The following is a 21,923-nucleotide window of genomic DNA, read 5'->3' as shown; positions in this document are numbered from 1 at the left end:
AAAAAAAAAAAAAAAAAAAAAAAAAGAATGCAATTTCAGGCAAAGCCTCCTGCCCTAGATAGCTGCAACTCGATTCCACCAGGGTTCTCTGCAGTCTAGGATGTATGTCAGAGTTATTCTGCCCCAGTGCAAGAGAGCTGGCTTTCATATTTTTGTGTTGCACTAGACCTTCATTAGTTAAGAGTTACCCTGTGTGGAGGTCCTCTTTTGAGCAGTCATAGGTACAGGTTGCTGGAAGCAAAAAGGCAGCAAACTTAGGGTCAGAGCTCCATGAAATAGTAAAAGGTATCAGAGGGAAGCTGGACAGAAGATTGGTAACTGTAGTGGTGTTACAAGTGATTTTAATTTGCATATGTGTCTCACTCCTTTTGGACTGCTAAAACAAAATACTTTAGGCTGAGCAACTTATAAACAGCAGAAATGTATTACTCACATTTCTGGAGGCTGCGAAGTCCAAAATCAAGATGCCAATAAATCTGGTGTTTAGTGAAGGCTCACTCATTACTTAATAGATGGTGCCTTGTTGCTGAGTCCTTACATAGCAGAGGCACAGGGAGTTCCCTTGAAACCTCTTTTTAGTTGGGGTACTAACCCATTCATGAGGATGAAGCTCTCAGGCCTTAATCACTTCCTAAAGGCTCACCTTCTTACTACTATCGCATTGGGTATTAAGCTCCAATATATGAATTTTGAGGGACACCAATATTCAGACCATAGCAGTATATAAACTCTGTTCCATTAAAAATACATTTTACATAATCATATGATTAAGTATTCTTTTATAGGAAAATAGTATTTTACTGAAACGGTTATAAGAGAATATTTAAGTCAACTACAACAAAAATTGGAAATCAGTTTACTTCTCAATCATAAGCAAAATAAACCCATAAACCAAGAGATATAATAAAAATACAAATAGGAAATGTAATAAAAGTGATCTGGGATGATGATAAGTTGACCTAGTAACATAATTTTATAATGGCTGAACAGAGTGTAAATTCATGCATCACCATAAGACATAATAACATGAATCAGATTGAAAGGCAAATGTTGAGAAAATATATAAGGTATACTGGAATGGTAATTGCATTATGATAAAATGTATTATTAATGAAAATATGGCATAAATATGATTCGAAATTTGAAATAACAAAGCTTTTAAAATGTGATGTAAAATCTTTGAGACATTCAGAAAGCATTTGACAGGTGAGTTATAGAGTGGGAGTTAAACTCAGCTGTACCTGTTAATGGTTAAACAAAATCTAAATATGAACATAACGATATCAAATGATACTCCCAACACAAAATTATCAGGTATATAGGTAAATTTTTTACAAAAAAGTTGAATATGTCTTTATTAAAAAATGAATTTTCTCCGATAAGTATTTATTCAAAAGCAATATGTGTTTCCTAATATAACTGAAGCAATGCAAGTACAGATAAAGAAAATAATCTAAATCTAAAGCACGAATCCTCCATTTCTATTTCCTCAACTAACCAATTTTAAATTGTTAGTTGTTTGTTCTTAACATCTTTACCCATATTTATACATACATGTGAAATGTATATAAGATTTATTTTTGTTCATGTAAAACAGTAACATTACACACAATACTTTTTACTTTCCCTTGCCCACTTAACAATGTTACATGACCATCCTTCCAGATAAATACACATACATTTACTGGATTTTCAAATAAGAGAAAAAATTTTAATAATAGGGATGACCCAAAATGTATAAAATTATTTCTCTGTGAATGATGAATATTAAATATGAGGCTTTTTCTATGTCACTATAAACATTGATACACTAATACATTTTGTACCTATGTCCTTGTATGCCAGTGTTTTATTTCCAAAGGATAGATTCCCAGAAGTGGAATGTCTGGGTCAAAGAGTATGTACATTTTTTAATGTAAAAGGTAAAAATAAAATTCAGTTGATGATCAAGTTTTTTTATTTCACTGAGAACATAAGAAGCAATCAAAAGGGAAGACTCTCACAAGCTACCTGAGACAAATTTGCCACTTGACAAATTTGTATATGTGTATGTATATGTATATCATCTATATCATATACCATGTTCTCTCACCCATGGTAAAATCAACTGTTTATTCCCCTAAATCTAATCCCTTCATCTATACACCATATTTCATTCTCTCTTGCCGACTCAAAGGCATTTCACTCCAGCACTTCTCCCCTTTTCTTTGGTCTCTTACACAAACTCAATATTTCCACTTTCTCAAGACAAAAAATCTTGGTTCTGTCCTCGATTATTCTTTCTCTCATGTTGAACATACAACATATCAGCAAATCAGTTTGATTATACTCTAAGATGTAACCAGGATACAATCACATTTCACCCCTTTTAATGTTATAACCTTTAGTCCAGCTATCTCATTTTCCTGGATTACAGCTCTAGTTGTCAAAATGGTCTCTTTGCTTGTACCTTTGTTCTTTTACAATATACTCTCAACTCAGCCATCAGAGTAATTCTTTTCACCCTAAGACCAACGATGCCACTATTTTCCTAAAAAGTCGCAATAGTTCTGTGCTTCTGTCAGAGTAAAAACCAAAGTCTTTACACACATGAACCCACAGGTCCACCTGCAGCTCTTTACCAGATCTTTGACCTGATCTCCTGTTACTCTACACCTTGCTCATTCTGTTCCAGCTAACTGACCTCTGTGTTCTCTCTTAAATGTGCTAGATATGGTCCACTTCAGGGTCTTCGCACTTGTCACCCTTAACTATAACAACCTTCCTCCAAATTGCTGCTTACTTAATTGCCTCACCTCCTTTAATTCTGAACTTGGGCATAATTTTCAGAGTGAAGACTCTGTAACAACCCTATTTAAAATTGCAGGCACCTCCCAAATCCATCTAGTCTTCTCTGTGTTATTATTATGCAGCACTTATTGCTTTTAAATAAAATGCATAATTTCCACATTCTAGATCAGTTTAGATATTCATAATTATAAATCATTTTTATTATTGTTTAATTATTATTGTATTCACTTGTCTTTATATTGTCCAAGATATCCTTATGGAAAAAGTTTAACATACGACTTAGTGGAACAAATTTTGTAATAAACATCCTAATACTCATCACCTATATTTGATTATATACATTTTACTGTGCTTGCTTTATTGCATATATCTCTATGTCATCATCATCCCATTTAGCAATCCAGCCACTTCACTTTATATGCATTTCTAAATAAATTGCACACATCAGGTTTAATTCACATTTTCCTGATGCCAGATAATGCTGAACACTTTTTTACATGCTTACTGTCCTTTAATATATCTTGTGTTGTAAAATGTCTGTACAATTTTTTGTGCATTTTAATTGGGTTATTTGTCTTTTGCTTATTGAATTATAGGGTATCATTGTATATCCCATGTACCTCCTCTTTGCCAGCGGTATGTATACAATTTTCTTCCCACCTGCGGCTTGCCTATTCATTTTCTTAACTGTGTATTTTGATAAGCATATTTTAATTCTTGATAAAGTATAATTTCTCAATTGTTATAGGTATTGTTTCTGAAACTTAAGAAAACTTTGCTTACATGAACATCATGAAAATTACATTTTTTCGAAAAGTTTGATGATTTGAGCTTTTATATTTATGTCATAGTCCATTTTGAGTTAATTTTGTGTATGTGTCAGGGAATTTTAATTAATAAAATTTATCTATTGGAAGAGTTTTAGGTTCATGGCAAAATTAAGCAGAAAGTACAGAGAGTTCCCACACACACTGTCCACCGCCCCTCAACACAACTACCACCGCCACTATACCAGAGTAGTACATTTGTTACAATGCAAGAATGTATATTGACACATCCTTATCACTTAAGTTCATAGTTTACATAGTGGCTCACTCTTGGACTTGTACATTCTGTAGGTTTGGATGAATGTATATTGACATGTAACCACTATTGTACTTTTTTTTTCTCTCTTTTTTTTTTTTTGGAGACAGAGCCTTGTTCTGTTGCCCAGGCTGGAGTGCAGTGGCACAATCTCAGCTCACTGCAAGCTCCACCTCCTGGGTTTCAAGCTATTCTCCTGCCTCAGCCTCCCGAATAACTATACTACAGGCATGCGCCACCCAGCCCGGCTAATTTTTTGTATTTTTGGTAGAGACAAGGTTTCACCATGTTAGCCAAGATGGTCTCGATCTCCTGACCTCATGATCCGCCCGCCTTGACCTCTCAAAGTGCTAGGATTACAGGTGCATTGTATTATTGTATAGGATAGTTTCATTGTCCTAAAAATCCTCTGTCCTGTGCCTATTCATCATTTCCTTCTCTTGAACTCTCAGCAACCACTAATTTTTTTTACTGTTTCCAGTTTTGCCTTCTCTGGAACATCATATAGTTGGAATAATATAGTAACTGTAGCTCTTTCAGATTGTTTTCACTTAATTAGTAATGTCCATTTAAATTTCCTCCATGTTTTTTCATGGCTTGATAGCTCATTTCTTTTTAGCCCTGAATAATATTTCTTCATCTGACTGTAGCATAGTTTATTTATCCATTCATCGACTGAAGTATATCTTGGTTGCTTCCAAGTTTTGGCAATGATGAATAAAGCTGCTATAAACTTTCATGCGGAGGCACAACTTTGCAATTCATTTGGGTAAATACCAATGAGCATGATTGCTGGATTGAATGCTAATGGTATGTTTAGTTTTATAAAAAAATGCCAAACTGTCTTCCGAAGTGACTGTATCATTTCCCATTCTCACCAGCAAGTGAAAGACTATCTTTTCTCCACTGTACTGCCTTTACTCCTCTGTCAAAGTACAGTTGAATATATTTTTATGGGTTTGTTTCTGTACTCGCTATTCTGTTTCATTTACATATTTGTCTATTGTTTCACCAACACCAAACTATCTTAATTACTGTAACTTTATAGTAAGTATTGAATTTTGGTAATATCAGTCATCTGATATTCTTCTCCTTTAATAATTTGTTGGCTGTTCTTGGTCTTTTGCTTCTCCATATAAACGTGGTAATCAGTTTGTGAACATCCACAAATTAACTGCCTAAGATTTTTATTGGGATTGCCTTGAGTATATAGATCAAGTTAGAAATAACTGCCATCTTGCCAATATTGAGTATTCCTATCTATGAACATGAGCTCTTTCTCAATTTATTTCTTATCTGTTATTTTTCATTAGCGTTGTATAGTTTTTCTCATACAGATCTTATACATGTTTTGTTAAATTTACATCTAGGTATTTCATTTTTGTGGTGCTAATGTAAATAAAATTGTGTTTTAATTTCAAATTCTACTTGTTCATTGCTGGTATATTAAAAATGATTGACTTTTTTATATTAACTTTGTGTCCTTCAAGCTTGCTATAATTGCTCACTAGTTTTAGGAGTATTTTTGTTTATTTCGTTCATATTGTCTACATAAATGATCATGTTATCTACAAAGACAGTTTTATATATTTTATTTCCTTTTCTTGTCTTTATGCATTAGTTAGGACTTTCAATATGATGTTTAAAAGCAGTAGTATCTAATCTTAGTGGGAAAACTTCAAGTTTCTCATAATTATTATGTTACTGTGGACTTTTGTATGTGTGTGTGTTCTTTAACAAGTTGAAAAAGTTTCTATTTCTAATTTCCTGATAGTTTTTTTTAATAAATAGGTGTTGAATTTGATATGATCTTGTGATTTTTATTCTTGAGCCTGTTGATGTGATGGATTACATTGGTTTAGTATGTCAATCAGCCTTGAATACCTGAGATGAATCCCACTTGGTTATTGTGTTGGATTCATTTTTTTTAATTGAAAATGTTTTGAGGATTTTTGTTTCTATGTTCCTGAGTGATATGGGTCTGTACTTTCCTTTTTTGAATTGTCTTTTTGTTTTTTGTTTTTGTTTTTTTGAAATGGAGTCTTGCTCTGTTGCCCAGGCTTGCAGTGGCATGATCTCAGCTTACTGCAACTTCTGCCTCCCAGGTTAGCGGAGATGGGGGTTTCACTATGTTGACCAGGCTGGTCTCGAACTCTTGACTTCATGTTATCTACCCGCCTCGGCCTCCCAAAGTGTTGGGATTACCGTTGTGAGTCACCGTGTCCAGCCATTGTAATGGCTTTATCTGGTTTGGGTTGGGTAATGCTGACCTCATATAATGAACTAGGAAGAATTTCCTGTGCTTCTATATTATGTAAGAGATTGTAGAGAATTGGTATAATTTATTGCTTAAGTGTTGTGGTAGATTTCATCAATGAACCCATCTGAGCTCTCTATTTTGGAAGGCTGTTATTTATCTGTTCAATTTCCTTAATAGACATAGGCTTAATTCCACTCATCTGTTTCTTCTTGCATGAGGATTGTCAGGTGGTGTCTTGCAAGAAATTGGTCCATTTTACCCAGGTTGTCAAATTTGTGAGGAGAAACTTTTCATAATATTTTTATTACCCTTTTGATATGCATGGGATCTATAATGATGTTCTGTCTTTCATTCTTATACTAATCACTTATATTTTCTCTCTCTTTTCTTAGCCTGCCAGAGTTTTATCAATTCTATTGATCTTTTAATAGAACTAGCTATTGGTTTCATTGACTTTTATCTATTAATTTCCAGCTTTCAATTTCATTGAGTTATGCTCTAATTCTTATTATTTCTTTTTTTCTGCTTACTTTGGATTTCATGTGCACTTTTTAAAACTATGATTTTCTAAGGTTGACACTTAGAAACTTTATTTTAGCTCTTTCTTTTTTAAATATATGCAATTCAGTGTCATAAGTGTTTCTCTGTGCACTAGTTTTACAGCATTCTACAAATTTTGATGTTTTGTTTTCACTTTTTTTAGTTCAAAATATATTTTGAATTCTCTTGAGATTTCTTTTTTGATGTTATTTAGAAGTCTGTTGTTTAATCTCTAAGTATTTTGGAATTTTCCAGCTATCTTTCTGTTATTAACTTCTCATTTAATTCCACTGTATTCTGAAAGCAGACATTGTACAATTTTTACTTTAGATTTGTGGACATGTAATTTATGGCCCAGAATATGGTCAATATTGGTGAATGCTCCCTCAGAGATTGAGAAGATTCTGTATTTTGTTGTGTTTGGATGAAGTAGTCTACAGATGTGCATTACATCCAATTGACTGATGGTGTTGTTGAGTTCAACTATGTACTTAATGATTTTCTGTCTCCTAAATCTGTCCATTTCTGACAGAGGGGTGTGAAAGTCCCCAACAATAATTATGAATTAATCTATTTTTCCTTAAAAGTATATGAGTTTTTGCCTCAAGTATTTTGATGTTCTGGTGTTAGGTGCATATACATTAAGGATTGTTATGTCACCTTGGAGAACTGATATCTTTATCATTACGTAATGTCTGTCTTTATCGCTGATAACTTTCCTTGTTCTGAAGTCTTCTCTGTCTGAAGTTAAAATAGCTGCTCCAGTTTTTTTCTTTCTTTTCCCCCTCTCTCTCTCTCTCTTCTAACCCCCGGTCCCCCTCCCCTCCACAGGCTGGGGTGGCAATGGAGCAATCTCAGCTCACTGCCAACCTCCCACCTTCCCGGGTTCAAGCAATCCTCCTGCCCTCAGCTTCCGAGTAGCTGGATTACAGGTGCGTGCCACCAGCCCCGGCGAATTTTGTATTTTTTAAAGTAGAGACGGGTTTCACCAATGTTGGCAGGCTGGTCTCTAACCCCCGCCCAGGTGGATCCAGCCCCGCGGCCTCTCCAAAGTATTGGGATTACCGGCGTGAGCCACCGCAGCCCGCCTACTCCTGCTTTTTAAAAAATATATTTTAGTATGACATATCTTTCTCCATCCCTGTTGCTATTAATCTTTATTGTGTCTTTATATATAAAAGGGTTTCTTCAGACAACATATTAGTTGGGTTCTGTTTTTTTATCTACTCTGAAAATCTAGTTCCTAAATTTGTGTTATTTGACCGGATGGTTTAAGATGAGTATTGATGTAGACTGAATACAATACATTATATTTTTGAACAATTATGATCTGTTAGGTCAATTAAACGAAAAAAGAAAATGTAAATTTATTATTTCAGTATTTAGGAACCTTCAATACAATGTTGAATAACAAATGGTGGTGACTGTCTGGCATCTTTGCATTAGTCCAAATATCTGGGGAAATATTAAATATTTTACCACTATAAAATTACCTGTAATTTTTATATATTCCATTGTGGGTTCAGTAAAATCCCTTTATATTTTAACTTGACTGAAAATTGTATTATAAATGGGGGGCCGGATTTCCCAAATAGTTTTCTCCACCATTTATTGAAATTCGGCTTTCCCTATTTACTCTAATAATATGGTGATTTATATATGATTTATTGCTAAATGGTTAAAAACAAATGGACATTCTTGGAATAAACCTCTACTTTTCAAGATTTAAAATGCTTTTACATTGCGTACTTCCATATTGTAAATATTTTAATTTTGTATTTTGTGGTCTAGATTTATGAGGGGCTATTTGGTGTTAATTTTGTTTTTTTTTTTTGCAATGTCTGTTTTAAACCTACTCTAGTCTCATAACAACGGGTTTTTTTTTGTTGTTGTTGGTTTGTCGTTTTGTTTTTTTTTTTTTTCCCCACATGGAGTCGCGGTCTATAGCCCAGTGTGGAGTGCAGTGGCGCGATCTTGGCTCACTGCGAGCTCCTCCTCCTGGGTTCACGCCATTCTCCTGTCTCAGCCCAAGTTGTCTTCTTTTAATGAAATATTTTGTATAATATTAGGTTATTTCTTCATCAGTGTTTCTTAGGATTCATCAGGTACACCATCTAGGCCTGTTTTCTTTTGTGATAAAATATTCTTAAACAAATTCAATTTCTTTAAGACATATGGGGCAGTTATCATGTAAGCTGGGAGTCACTGAACTTTTCTAAATCTATAAATTTGTATCTTTCACCTACCTGGAGAAATTTGGGCCACTATTTACTCTCTTTTTTGTGTGTGCTACATGCTCTGCCTTCTCTCTTTTGGGACGCCATTGTGCTATAGGTCCCAGAGTTTCTTTTATGTTTTAAAAATCTTTTTCACCCTGTTCTTCAGATACCTAATTGCATTGACCTATGCCCAGTTCCACGTCTCCCTTCATAGTCACAAATGCTGTCATAATTCCAGGAACTGTTTCTATGTATGGCAATGCCTGGCAGAATAAAAGAGACATCTCTTTTTATTTATCAGTAAGGTTGCCAGAAGCCTTCCCCTATGACAGAACTATGTCACATGTCCATCCTAAGTCCAATTACCAGTAAAAACAATGGTATACTACTTTTGGTTTAGTGAGTTATATGGCCTTTAGGAGGAGAGTTGGTTCAACAAATAAATTAGAGAGTCTGTCATAAAGGAAAAAGCTGATTGTACTTCTTGGATAGGCAGCCAGCAGTATCTTCTACATAAAGCTCTGCATTGCAAAATTCCAAAAGACAATTTTCATATAGACTAACACAAGAATCATGGGCCCCAAAATTGTACAATTTGGTACTGTTAAAAATAATTACTATGCAATTTTTTAAAAATAGAATTGGGAAATTCAAAAAATGAAAACCAGCTTTATTTCCATCTAACTGCAAAGCCACCTAAATATGAATGAGATCAGTATTGGTTAAAATTCAGGATATAGACACTATAAGCATAGTTTAAAAGGAAGGAGAATATTCTAAGGTGTATAGATTAGCATATAATCATTATTGACAAAAATATGGAAAAAGAATAGGTTAAGATTTTGTAAAAAGTCTACAGTAAGTTTTCTCGGGGGGGAAAAGCAAATAAAGTTGTGTCAGAGTTCTCCAGAGAAATAGCATGAATTGGATATATATATATCCTATTCATATATATATAGCTATAAATTTATTTATTGTCTTATAATACAGCTATATATTGGCTCACAGGATTATGGAGGCTGAGAAGTTCCAAGATCTATAGTCAGAAAGCTCAAGACCCAGGAGAACCAATGGTGTCATTTCAATCAGAGTTTGAAGTCCTGAGAGCTCATAGAGCTGATGGCATAAGTTTCATTCTGAATGGCCATGGCTTGAGACCTAAGAAGAATTGCTTTTCCAGCTTGAGTCTGAAGGCAAGAATTTTTTTTTTTTCAGAGTCTCACTTTATCACCCAGGCTGGGGTGCAGTGACTGTGATCTCTGCTCACTGCAGCCTCTGCCTCCTGGGTTCAAGTGATTCTCATGCCTCAGCCTCTTGAGAAGCTGGAATTACAGGTGGGCACCACCATACCTGGCTAGTTTTTGTATTTTTAGTAGAGATGGGGTAGAGAGGCTGATCTTGAACTCCTGACCTCAAGTGATCCACCAGCCTCGGCCTCCCAAAGCACTGGGATTACAGGCATGAGCCACCATGCCTGGCCAGAAAAAGGTTGACGTCCCAGTTTATCCAGTTAGGAAGGAGTACTTCCCTCTTATTTAAGGGGGGGGGTGGTGAGCATTTTTATTCTATTCAGGCCTTCAACTGATTGAATGAGGCCCACCCACGTCAGAGGGGGCAATCTGCTTTACTCAGTCTACTGATTTAAATATTAATCTGATCTGCAAACACCCTCGAAGGCACACTGAGAATAATGTTTGACTAAATTATCTGGGCACTTCATGGCCTAGTCAATTTGACACATGAAATTAACCATCACAAAAGTATATCATTAGTTGATGATAAAAGCAATTATTTAATGATAAACTTCTCTGTTTACGGAAGTATTCCTAGAAGAGGAAAGGACCAAAATAGGCAGTAATTAGATCCAGTTAGTTCAAGAGTGTGATTCATATTAAAAATTAAGTCATTTTTTCAGATGAAGAGAAGGCCAAGGACTTTTTTCTTGGGATAAATTCCTAGAAATTATATCATTTTCTGTTCATTAATGCAGTTTTGATAGTTTCTTGGCAATTAATTCCTTTTAGCTAAAACATCCAACTGCCTAAAACATCAGTGCAATTAAGGACTGTCAAATATTAAACATGTAAACAAACAGAGTAGTATCATCTCATCATGGTTTGACTTCCAATCCCTTCCCATCATAAAATACCTACATTTATGCAACACCTTTTTATAGAAACTTGCGTAAGACTTAAAAAATCAATTTAATCAGAGTTCCCTTTTATCAACATTTGCATTTTCTCACTATATTACTCATTATCTTTTTTTCCAAAAAAAAAACAACAAAATTTTACCTTTTGCTGTAAAATATTGATATTGTAAAAAGAATATTAGAAAGTTGGGGCTTCTAAAGATTCTGTCATTAATTAACTAGACAATATCGGAAAAGTAATTTTTCCTCTATGGACCGTAGTTGTTTCGTGTGCAATTGTATAAAAAAATGAAAACAGAGCTTGATTTTAGACAGGACTTTCAGTTCCAAAATTCCATGATTCCATGAAATATCTGAGTAACTAGATTGGGTTTTCCATGTTAATGACCACCTGTTTTTACTATTGCCATTAAGTGGTGCTAGTATAATACAAACATCATTATTCTGGGTCTCATAGGTTAGAAAATTTTAGAGTCAAAAGGTCTCTATCCCCTTGCCTAAGTATTATCCCTAAGACACAAAATTATGAGTGTCAGAACCAGAAATACAATGTAGATTTCCTAACTTTTTGGTTGAGCACCCTTTACCTCTTTTCTCATTCATCTGAAAATATAATAAACTATGAAAACCTGACAAGTATTTTGAATTATTCTTTCCTCCCTATGGGACAGAAGATACTATTAATATAATTTGTTAAAGCACAAGTTATCAGGCATTATTCCATATCTCATTCCATATCATGTCATCATTCCATATCTCCCTTTCATCCTCAATAGACCTGACATTCTTCAGCAATGTGAAAGTCTAAGTGAAAGCTAAGAAACTGTATATTTTCCTATAGGAAACAGTTCCAGGAAATACACTTTGTTGGAGAATAAATCTAGAATAATATTCAACAGCACACAGCACACACGTCTACTGAGGAAAACACTGATTTGTTTCAAGATTTTGTTCAATTCAAAACATATTACTTCCATACTTTATGTATTTTAGGTCATTTTATCACAAAAAATCATTTAAAAATCTACTAGTTGAAGACTCATTCCCAAATAAAATCATGTTACTTGTACTAACTTTAGTATCTATACAATAGTGCTAGAAATAAAACATTATAAAAAAGAGATTAATTTAGGTAAGGGGTCTGTATTAATCTGTTCTCACACTGCTTATAAAGACATACCTGAGACTGAGTAATTTATAAAGGAAGGAGGTTTATTGGACTTACAGTTCCACATGGCTGGAGAGGCCTCACAATCATGGCAGAAGGCAAAGGAGGAGTAAAGTCACATCTTGCATGGTGGCAGGCAAGAGAGAGCATGTGCAGGGGAACTCCCCTTTATAAAACCATCAGAACTCATAAGACTAATTCACTATTACAAGAACAGCATAGGAAAAACCTGCCCTCATGATTCAATCACCTCCCACCAGGTCAGTCTCATGACAGTGGTAATAATTATGGTAAAATTCAAGATTTGGGTGGGGTCACAGCCAAAGCATATCAGGGTCTTAAATAGCGTCACTTTTGGAAAATGTGCTCAAAGTACCCGCTCCCTTCTGTCAGGTTCGTAAGCCTACAATTTCTTTCTTTTTTTTTTTTTTTTTTGCAAATTGTAAAATTATTAATAAAGTGTTGTAAGTTTTCAGGATATAATAATTTACGTACTTTACAAGCTTAGATATAAAAAGGTTGAGCAGTAGGATCCAACATGTGTGAGTTTAGGACGTCGGCTGCCTAGTCTTAAACATTAAAAAAAAAAATTCCTATCTAGACTTTAGAAATGTAATGTTTGTCCTTAATGAATCTTTAGCAAATACAAGCTGCATGTAGAAAAGATACTGTGCTCTCCTTTTCATTTAGTTGAAATTAATTTTTTTTAAATATGATAGACCAGATTTCATTAGACTCTATATAGATTGTCATTCCCACTTGAAATGCTATATGAAACAATATCAATGGTGTAAATTTTAAGAAGTTTAAAAAAAAAACTTTTGTTTTATGCTAAGTATTTAAAACTGTGAAAGCCATGAATACCATGCCGAGTAGGATATAATACTGTGATTTTCAGAATTTTGGCCGTGATTTTACTACAGGCATCACTGCTTGGTTTAATTTGAGCCTGAAAACATTTAACATTCAATTAGCCATAAAATAAGTATATGAGCATTAAAGTGGGCATGATTTTTGCTGGCATAAACTCTCCAGATGCATCAGATCCATAAGACAGTCCATGTTCATATAATTCATATTTCAACTAAGTATGCGTTATTCAATATACCTATTCAATCAGTTGTAGAGTTAATATCCTTCCAATGCATTATTTATCCCCAAATTGCCATTAGTAATGTTTAAAAGACAAGAGCAAATGAGTTACTACTAGTTATTTCTTTCTTTTTTTTTTTTTTTTTATACTTTAATTCTAGGGTACATGTGCATAACGTGGCAGGTTTGTTACATATGGGTTATAGTTTTGTGCCATGTTGGTGTGCTGGCACCCATCCAAACTCGTCCAGCACCATCCATTCATCATTTATAGTCATGTATATACTTCCCAATGCAATCCCTCCCCCTCGCGCCACTCCCATGATAGGCCCCGGTGTGTGATGTTCCCTTCCCCGAGTTCCATAGTGATCTCATTGTTCAGTTTCGCCCACCTATGAGTGAGAACATGCGGTGTTTGGTTTCTGTTATTTGTAATAGTTTTGCTAAGAATGATGGTTTCCAGCTGCATCCATGTCCCTACAAAGGACGCAAACTCATCCTTTTTTATGGCTGCATAGTATTCCATGGTGTATATGTGCCACATTTTCTTAATCCAGTCTGTCACAGATGGACATTTGGGTTGATTCCAAGTCTTTGCTATTGTGAATAGTGCTGCAATAAACATACGTGTGCATGTGTAATTTCTTTACAGGAACCTCACACACTCCTGAAATTGAGGACAGTGCCTCATCCACTTGTCTCCACCACAGAGGGAAGTGATTGGGCCCTGGCTGTTAGTCTTGAGATGCTTTGACCAAAAGCAGAGATCTGGATCAAAGTCCCTTCCATTTGCATGCCGCAGGAGGGCTCTCTGCACCCCTCCCTTCACTAGTCCCTTGTAGGGAGCAGCGCTATGACAAAACATTCCACCTTCCCCTCCTCCTCTCTTAACGTAATGTTCTGTTTCCAGCTTCTGCTCTTTCCTAATGGAAATTGGGGTACACAGCTTTCTCTTTCCTTTCCACCAACATCACATCATCTATAAATGTTTAATTTTTCCTAATGGTCATTCACCCTTCCTCAGTTGGGTAGCTTTGAAAAATTCATTTTGTAAGAAAGACAATTCAACCAGGAGACAAGCTTTCCTCCAAATGACAGAAGCAAATAGTTTTGAGACAGAAAAATGATGAAAATGAAATTGGCTCCCCAAACTTTATATAGTATTTAATTTCTTCATAAAACCTTTATATGCTGTCATGTGGGTACAACTGTGTATTTTCAGTAGGCCTAAAAGGATACCGTTTATCAATAAAATGTTCCTAAGTACCAAAACAAATTATACTTTATGTTGTTAAATCTAAAAGTTGGTTTATTTAAAAAAAAGAAAACTCTGAAGCTGAGGTTTCTAACTTTACCAAAAATGTGGTTTCCTTGCTGTTTGTGTTTCATTTCCCTTGCTTATTTACCAAAAGATAAACTAGTCACTTTTTTCCCTGGCTTTGCTTAGTTATAATTTTTTTAACCTAAGAAACAATTTCATCTTGGACTTTGATAATAGGAGATCCTGTCTTTAGGTTAAGACTCATTTTACTACTTTAAAGTTTTACTTATTTTAAAAATTCAGTAGCTAAAATTCAACCGACACACTCAAAATACCAAAACAGGGGTGAGAATGGCAGCAGAGTTTGTCAGCTAAATTCTAACTCTTAAGCAATGAGTAAATAGGGATTTTTTTTTCTTCATAGTCCCCTTGATGTCATTTTAAGAATCTTCACTAAAGTAAGCTTCAGATGCTCTCAGGGAACATCCTCAACTAGCTTGAAAAGTTTTTTACTCCACTAATTATGTAGAATGTATGTGAACTATCCAGCCTTAGTTTCTAGGCAAAATGATCATTATTTTTTTTTTATCTTGGTGGAAAAGTAGCCCAGAAGTTAGGTCTCTGCTCCCAAAAGAAAGAAGAAGGGTTAACTTGACACAGAGCAGAGTCCCAAGTCAAGGACAAGGGCTCTTTTTACTGCTACTGTTATAGTATCAATAACCAAACAGAGCAGGTGGTTCTGCAGAACAAACCTCTACATTTGGGAATGAAACAGAGAAATTGCTTTCATTTAAGTATACCTTCAGAACCAAGAATTTTCTAGAATAAAAAATAAAATCAGGCACCTGAAAGAGAAAAATACAAAAAGACATAATGTGAAGTACCACTGTCCCTATTCCTTAGGTTCTCTCAACATGGAGTCCCCCAGACTTTGCCAACTGGCATTTCTGAGATTCAAAGTACTGAATCTGGGTGCCCAGGGCTTTTCTAGGCAGAGGATTGTGTCAGAAAATGGAAATAAATGCTGGCTTTGCCACTTGGGCAAGTTACTTCACTTGCCTGGATGTGGACTTATGTATCTAAAGTCCATGTTCCTTTCTACATTTTCCCCTATCTTGTCAGACTGGAGGGCAAATAACTTACACATCTAATCATACAACACTTAAATTTCTTTGATGAATCAAATGCTCATAATTGCCTTCCAGTTACAATGGATTACTTTTATTGTTCTACTATGCTATTCTTTCACTAGCATTATTTCTGTCAGTCTAGAAGCTGAGCTGTAAAACAGAATCCAGCAATAATTAATATAAATAACATTTATCTGTTATAGATATTGAACTGTGCCAAAATTGTATATGTAAGTTTTTAAGCATTTTATTATTTTTTCAATCTATTCCTAATGATCTGACAAGCTTTATTTTTCAAATTCAAAACAAGACTAGATGTCTAATAAGAGGTCCTTGAAGGGGTGTGTGTGTGTGTTCATAAGATGACAGGAATGAGTTGGGTGATTTCCCACAACTAAGTTTCAAATTGTAGAAAATAAATGATTAAAATATTTCTCATATATATTGTAGGAAATTATATATTTATATATATGTTCCTATTTTTAGGAAACAAAGATATAAAACAGCAAGTATAGGCAAAACACTGAAAATATACCAGCTAAGTAAATAAGCATTACTATCTAGTGCTATAAGGTAGGAAGACTCTACCTTAATTCACCCACAAATGAACATGGTTTCAGTGGTGTAAAGCAAAAGAATGTTTCTTTCTCACAAGTTGGCCAAAGAAATATTTCTGAGTTATTTCTCCCTCTGCCAATAGAATTAAAGTATCAAATTAAAATAGCCAAACTTTTGCTGATAACTGAAGGTATTAGTCTGTCTTCATGCTGCTGATAAAGACATAACCTAGACTGGGCAATTTACAGAAGAAAGAGGTTCAATAGGACTTATAGTTTCACATGGCTGGGGAGGCCCTCAGACTCATGGCAGAGGGCAAGGAGGAGCAAGTCACATCTCACATGGATGGCGGCAGGCAAAGAAAGAGAGTCTGTGCAGGGAAATTCCTCTTTTTAAGACTATCAGATCTTGTGAGACTTATCACGATCACGAGAACAGCACAGGAAAGACTTGCCCCCATGATTCAATTACCTCCCACTGGGTCCCTCTCACATGTGAGAATTCAAGATGAGATTTCAGTGGGGACACAGCCAAACCATATCACTACAATAAGAATATGAAAGCCAGAATTTAGACTTAACATACAGGAAAGAAGGAGACATTATAGATTTTTAAGGAGAAATGAATTTGAAAAGGGCCTACTGTTGAACCATTAACCTGAAAGCAGTCTCCTTCACCCCTAGCTAAGATTCAAGAGATATATCAAAATGCTGTCCTAATTTAGGGATAGTCCAGAATGTTTTCAACCACAAGGACAGAATCTTCCAAAGGCAAACATTGCAGTACACCATGAGAATTTTCCAAGCATCAAGTGCCAAATGCCGCACAGATTCTGAAATGTTCCCTCTCTCCCGTCTTGCCCCACAGCCTCAGAAGGGGCCACTGTTATTCTTGGAAGTACATTATATCGGTAAGTATGTAAGGTTGAAGTCTTGCCATTCACTAGTTTAGTGCACAGGAAGCAGCTTGTCACTATCGGCCCTGTCATTCTAGGCAGCTCACTTCATGTTCCCAGATCTCTTTTTTTTTTTCACCTGTACAGTAAGGGCAGTAGAACTAAGAGGGTTAAAGTATTTTCCAGTTATAAAGGTATAAAATTCTATAATTTGTCAGGGTTATATGATTAGAGGATGAAAGACTAAGCCCTGATCTGGGCTTCGTAGACTCTAGCCTATATTGATTTCTATAAGAAGTCATTTGTTTATGAAATTTGTGAAACTGTCTAGATAGTGAGCAATACACAAAATTATCTGCCTATGTATTTCATTTTGGGGTTTTTGGTGCTCTACCTAGATTTAGCACCTAGCTGTACCATTGAGGGCTGCATATTTCTTCATTTTTAAAGATCTGTCTTTAGTTGAAAAGAAAATGTTCAAACAATACCTCTCAGTGGGCTAGAAAATAATATTAATTTCCCTCATTCTTTTATACACCAGACTATTAACAAACATCAGTATAACATGTTTCCTTATAAAACATTAATGTTTTAAAGATTAGTAAAGATTAATATTAGGAAATATTCAAACTAAAAAGAAAAAAGCTGATTTTAATTTAGAACTTTACAGTTTTCCATAAATGTATGTCATTTATGAACATAATTTCTACTTGGTTGGATTCCTTTTCTGAAGTCATTTATATAATGTATTTTATTGAACAATCAGCAATCAAAATAAATTACTCATTGACTTTAGACCTCAAAATCTCTGCAATTATATAAAAAACTCTGCAATTATCAATCAAAATTCAATATTAGATTATAAATTTCTAGAGGGCAAATGTCATGCAGCATTACCTTTTGTATGGTTCAAGGAATCCTGTACATTATCACACAAGCATCAGATGCTTCACAACCTGCTTTGTAGTAAGTTGCACTTCCCTGTTATCTTAGATATCCAAAAAAAACACATTTTATGAACTGGTTACTTACTGTGATGGTATGTACTACCGTTTGAAGTAAGTGTCCTGACTAGGACAGAATTCTTTCCAGCTGATTTAAGTGAAGAGGCTTTAATGAAGTAACCAGTTACAAAAGTGTAGGCACTGTGAAAGAAACAAGGGATAATGATGATAGGCAAGTAATAGACAGGAACTGCTGCCAGTTCTTGAGCTTAAAGAAGATGGAGAGGAAGTATTATTTTAGGGATGTCAGTGATAGCCAGAGTCCTGGAGGAGGGGTCACCCAGTAAGAAGGGATGCAGCCACTGCCAGAAATGTGTCACTGAAACATGAAAGAGGAGTGGAGGAAATATCCAGAGTTCTCTCACCTTCTGTGTGCTGATCTAAGGACTCCATTCTCCCATTGACAAAACAAACTCCAAGTCTTCTATTTAAAAAGGACTGGTGATTCACAAATGTCAGCACAGAGCTGAGCAGAGAAGGGGAAAGAATGGATCTGGGGGCCAATCGAAGGAAATCCAGTATAGCAAATATTGCATTGCCCCCAACACAATACATTTTCTGCTAATACTAATTCATAGAAAATACTTTCTTTTTGTCAAAATTTGCTTAACAGAGGCAAAATTTTTCAAATAGAACAGATATCAGGTCAAATTATGTTTCATAATAAGAGGCACAGAGGACAGCAAAAGGATTAGGGAAATTTTATTGGGAAGTAATTAAAACAATAAGCTAGAAAGCAAGAAATATGCTTCTAGGAGTCTGGGAGCAGGAGTAAAGGAAAGGAGGTCAGGTTGGGTTGACACAAAGGATGCAACCAAAATCTCCACACAGTAAGAAAAATCTAGAAAAAAGGATTGTGCCAGGGACATAAAACAGGGAAAAATCAAGTCTTAATCGTTCATGAAGCCATAAATAGAGGTCACATTTTCCCTTAGCTCTTGTAGAGAAAAGGAAAATCAAAAATAATTTTCAGGGGTTCTTCTTTCTTTTTCAATATCTCTCTTTCCAATACCTGGTTTCTGAGTCCTAAGATAACCATATTTTGCCCATCATTAATGATAAACTGCCTAAATTCATGTATTTAATCATGTATGCACGTTCTTTATGGGGTAAGTTTCTCTGCCATATTTATTGGAAAAAACCTTGCACCATTCACAATGCTTACCTAGCATATAGTAAGCACTCAATAAACATTAATTGAATAAAAACCAGTTAAATGTCTGTTGGCACAACATCACAACTTTAAAGAAAATATTATAATCTGCCAATTAATTCACAAACATGAATGACTAATATCAGAATGTTTACAATTTTGCCATAGGTAATAGGACTAAGATGCCTAGAGGGCCTGAAGTAGAAGGAGGCACAGATCCACAAAAGGACAGCTGGGAACACAGAAAACAAACAAAACTCTTCAAAGACTTCACAGCTTTGTCAAGGGAAGGTTCTGTTTACCATCAGCTGGGAGGGGACAAACAGCAGCTTTGTGAAAATATGTTTGTTGTGTTTACTGCCAAGATGCAAAGTTCAGTTCCAGGAATTTGTGGTGATTTATTGTATGTTTTAAACAATCTTATACAGAATTCTTTTTTTGTTTCAAAAGATCATTTTTATCATCTTGGCCATATTTCCTTCCTAATAACAGATCATTAAGTCTGTTTGAAAGTGAGGGAACAGAAAATTAACCTTGGTTTCAAACTTTGAAAAAAAATTGTTTAAGCAACCTATGCTTTGAAATATCACAATACTTTATGGGAAATTAATATTAGAACACAGAAACCCAGATCAAATTATAAATCTACTTTTCTAGAAAGTCTCATCAGTTTTCTAGAGGTGAACTTATAAATTCAGATTCTATTTAAAAAATTGGCTTTCCTGAAAATATGGGGTATTCATTGATTTTTTATTGTGTTCATCTCGGAAGCGTTGATAAAATATCCCCCTTTGCCAAGCATATATCAATATTTATTTTGGCTAACCAGCTGTTATTTAATAATTCAACACTACTTTATTACTTTTCCCTGGTTTATCTATTGCAGCAAAGATGTAATTGATTTTCCATAACTAAATCCCTAACCCTTTTTATCATTTCTACTCTGCCATCTTAGACATTAGAATAATGAGTGGTCAATGGTAAGAAGGGGAGTAGGAAGGAAGAAAAAGAACATAAACAGGACAGACGTTGCAAAAATTAGGGTAGTAGCCTAAGGTCCATCACAGGAGTTCCAAATTCTGGTCTACCATGGAGTGACCTGGGAATCACCTTATTCATCTATAAAATGCATGTGTTGGATTCAGTTATAGCTAAGATTCCCACTGGCTCTGAAGCACTGCATGCTACTATCTGTGGGATAACACTGCTTTTCTGTTCAATTGAAGCTCCTCGTTTAAAAACAATAAGGTATCACTCCTTCATTCACCCAAATGTGAGTGATTATGAGCATCATTTCTAGCTGCAGCCTGGGAAGTGCACAAGTCCTAACAATGCCTTAAAACTGGCATGATCTGTGTCCAGGAGGGAAAAATGGGCTGCGACACATACTCAGAAGGCCTGCACCACAGGCTGAAAAAATTAGGCCTCCACATGTCTGAATTTTTGAACAACCTGGCTGACTTTTGACCTGACTTAGCATTATTTGAAGCAGCGTACTGACACTGCCAATAACGTCATTCATAATAGGGCACACATCTTATAACTGAACCACAGGCAGTGCTGAGCAACATAAAGAATCCAGGCAATACATATGTAAAATGTAAACTGCTAAAATAGAATAGCTACTACTGAAGGATCTGCTAGTACGTACACTGATTGCTTCTCTGAGGTTGAAGAGCCAGGTTTTAGGATTCTTCAATGGCTGCAGCCATGGTCTCATTTTAAAAAGCCTCAATCATTTCTCAAGACATCACATGTAACAAAAGGCTGCATCTATTTCTGTCAATACAGAGCTAGCCTAATAGTAGTAGATATGTTTAGGGCATAGAAATAAAGTATGCCTTCCTGAGGTTGGATAAAAGAGAAAAACAGCCTTTGAGAATTAGTAGGTACCACTCTAATCTGAAGCTTGTACTGTCCTTTTCAATCCTAGCAAAGAAACAATTAATAAAGGAACCCATTAAGACCTGATTATTGCAGCTAAAAAAGGAAGGTAGAATTTCAGTCCTTTGAAGTAACTGAGAATGATTCAGGCCTCATTACAGAGATATAATCTACATTCATACATTTATGTTAGCGATTCAAATCTATTGGGAGAGATTGAATTCCGTTAAATAGTGCATCTTTCCTGTGGAACTTTTCTCAGGCTTTCTCGGGCTAACCTAAGAGGTGACCTAACAATGCAAAGTAGTGGGGTATTTAGGGATTCAACTGTGCTTTAAAAGAAAGGCTGTACAGAAAAGAAAAAGAAGAATGAGATATAATCTAAAAAGCTATGTCAGCTTTTCCTTTGGGCTGTTTTGTAAATGCCCTCTTGTCATCACGCTGTACAGAAGAGTGGCGAAGGGGCTCTAGAACTTTCAAACACTGCACCTGCTGCAACCAGATTTTAATATGAAAGTTTAAAGACATCTTTTCCCTCATTTTAGACAGAAAAAAAGAGAAACTCCTAGCTAAAAGATCTGAATAGCTTCTTCTACTGGAACATAAAGTTGGTAGATTGTGTGTGTGAGAGAGGGAGAAAGAGAGACTCGCTTTGGATTGAAGGGGCACATGTCTAGGGTGAGTTTAACAAAAATTTTTAAACCCCAAGGTGGCATCAATAGTGTTGGTTCCTA

General features: G+C 35.3%; 1 long non-coding RNA gene across 1 annotated transcript in view; it reads right to left on the bottom strand.

Moving 5' to 3' along the window:
* Positions 1–21,923, bottom strand: part of LOC108535340 (uncharacterized) — a 28,101-nt gene that overhangs the window by 3,285 nt on the left and 2,893 nt on the right. The window contains exon 2 of the long non-coding RNA XR_001887209.1: positions 18,181–18,293. This is a non-coding gene — a long non-coding RNA (uncharacterized LOC108535340). The remainder of the gene's footprint in view (positions 1–18,180; positions 18,294–21,923) is intronic.

This window comes from Rhinopithecus bieti, unplaced genomic scaffold (assembly GCF_001698545.2).
Source record: "Rhinopithecus bieti isolate Rb0 unplaced genomic scaffold, ASM169854v2 scaffold_12891, whole genome shotgun sequence".
Classification (NCBI taxonomy): Eukaryota; Metazoa; Chordata; class Mammalia; order Primates; family Cercopithecidae; genus Rhinopithecus; species Rhinopithecus bieti.
The sequence above is the reverse complement of the archived record's forward strand: the minus strand, read 5'-3'. Positions and strand labels throughout refer to the sequence as shown.